Source organism: Belonocnema kinseyi, chromosome 7, assembly GCF_010883055.1.
Source record: "Belonocnema kinseyi isolate 2016_QV_RU_SX_M_011 chromosome 7, B_treatae_v1, whole genome shotgun sequence".
Classification (NCBI taxonomy): Eukaryota; Metazoa; Arthropoda; class Insecta; order Hymenoptera; family Cynipidae; genus Belonocnema; species Belonocnema kinseyi.
Genome location: NC_046663.1, coordinates 96,571,666 through 96,573,956, shown reverse-complemented (window position 1 = coordinate 96,573,956; position 2,291 = coordinate 96,571,666). Strand labels below are relative to the sequence as shown.

Sequence of the window (2,291 nt, the reverse complement as noted above, 5' to 3'; positions counted from 1 at the left end):
GTTTTTTGGACTGATACATTGTAGTTTGTTTTAAGACAAATGAATGCTTGCGTTTCAATTCACATTTCTGAAATTTATTAGGCAAATGAAATCTGTTACATTTAATCTGGGTTCGAAGTTGAATCTCTTTCAAAACTTTAGTGAAATGGAAAACATTTCGACAATTTCAACATTTCGAAAACACACGATAGTGTGATCTCTAAAGAAAAGGGGGGCGGAGAGAAGGGCGGGGAAGAAAAGGGCTGGACATTGGTTAGCTTACTGACGTAGTCCGTGCAGTGGAAGGGAACGTTTGCTTCCCTGAGCCGGTGGCTGCCTGTGAAAGTCGGGAGCGAAAAGTCAGTCTCCCTATGAAACACTGTCATTCCTGAATATGTCTGAGCTAGAAAATAATGTATATTCAGCTACTGATATAACCTGAACAATAAAAATATGTTGAAAATCATAAATTCTTAAATTCTTTTATACTCTCCTAAATTCTGTCATATTCTCGGTTATATAACCTGAACTTAAATTCTCGGGAATTTAAGAACTCTAGGCCTAATACCAGTGGTTATTTAATGTTTGTACGAAAGAGGTCTCTGCATTCTACGGTTGATAATTATAAGAACTACTATATCATAATCAATTGAAAATTCAATGCGGGCTTGATTTGAACCAACAACCTCCTCATTACATGTGAGGGGCGCTACCAATTGCGCCACCGCAGCACCGACAATGAAAATTTTAGAAATTGTATTTCCTTAATTTCGGTCGAAATTATTTTTCATAGATGTTATTATTTTAAGGCCAGTAGTTAAATTCAAGTTTTTGAAACACAGTTATAGAAACCGAGTTTCGGTTAGAAAAAAATTGATTATGATATAGTAGTTCTTCTATTTATCAATCGTACAATACAGAGACCTCTGTCATACAATCAACAAATAACCACTGGTATTAGGCCTCTAAAATAATATTCTATTTAAATTTTAAATAATTAATTGTTTTCAATAAGAATGCAACAATTTATTTCTAAATTCAATTATTATGAAATTGTAATTTTCTTTTTACAATAATTTAAATAAATTATCCGGTGTACAAATTATGAGATTTACACTGAAAGCGTCAGTATCATTCACTTATTCAGTGCCAATGCTAATTGCGACAGGAGGCGTACATACCACAAATAAACTCCTCAATCCGCTTATATCTATTTGCATCTTACACATCCAAATGTTTATATCAGGTGAATGTGAAGTTTCATAACCTAAAGATTGAAACTGAATTATTTTTCACTTTTAGTGATAACGAGATTTTATAAACGTAAATTAAAATTTTTAAATCAGGTTTTAATGTGTGAAATATATCAATAAATTTTCAACATTCAATGTGGGGCAATGAAAATATATGAAAAATATTTTTTTTTAAATTAGTTAAACTGCCTGAAATTAAATAGACTATAAATAAAAGCAGACTATGCATACCAGGATTTGCTGACAAATTACCAATTTATATTTTAGTAAATAATTTAAATTAAAAAAATTTTATTTTAATAATTTTAAATTATAAAAAACATTTTAGTGTCGAAATGTTGTCACAGCTTATTCTGCCCAACATGTCGAAGGCATTTTTGGTTAGAGTTGGATTTTTTATTTGATCATTTTTGCACGAGGCTGTCCAGGTATATATCATCAGTTACGGATGCATTTTTATAATGCAATCAAGTGATCTGATGAGAGCAGTCTGCCCAGACATATTGGACAAAGCCTGGTTTTTACCCCATCATTGACGGACTGGGTTGCAGTCAAGTACACGATGGGGCGACCACCTACAGCTTAAGGTGGGTTCCGAACCACCAGAACCTCGGTGAAGGTACATTGAAAAATTTCTAGAGGTACCGGCTCAGGGATCGAACCCCGGACCTCTGAGGTGAAGTCCGAGTGTCTAACCAACTGAGCCACCGAGGCTCTTTAAATTATTATTATTATTATTATTATTATTATTATTACACCATTAAGCCATTTCCCTTTCGGTAGGGGAAAGGAGTAGTGTGTGGAAGGGATAGAGATTTTTCAGATTGATCCAGAATTCTCGTGCTATTTACGTAAATAACACGTTCCTTCCGCAACACTGTTCCGACCCAGGCTGCTGATCAATCTCTCTAGCAATCACCCCAAGCGAAGAACCTCACAAAGTCGTTATGTAAGGTTCCCACTCGGGTCCATTAGTAGCCAAGGTCTTTGTTTCAGGCGTCATTCACTCTACTGACACTCTTTTTATTAACTATTTGCCGCCATACTTTCCTGTCCTGG

General features: G+C 34.7%; 1 protein-coding gene and 1 long non-coding RNA gene across 3 annotated transcripts in view; one reads left to right on the top strand and one right to left on the bottom strand.

Moving 5' to 3' along the window:
- Positions 1-2,291, bottom strand: part of LOC117177043 — a 59,533-nt gene that overhangs the window by 38,998 nt on the left and 18,244 nt on the right. The window lies entirely within an intron of this gene.
- LOC117177042 (pancreatic triacylglycerol lipase-like) overlaps positions 1-2,291 on the top strand; it is a 115,259-nt gene that overhangs the window by 97,174 nt on the left and 15,794 nt on the right. The gene's annotated exons all lie outside the window — the stretch shown is intronic.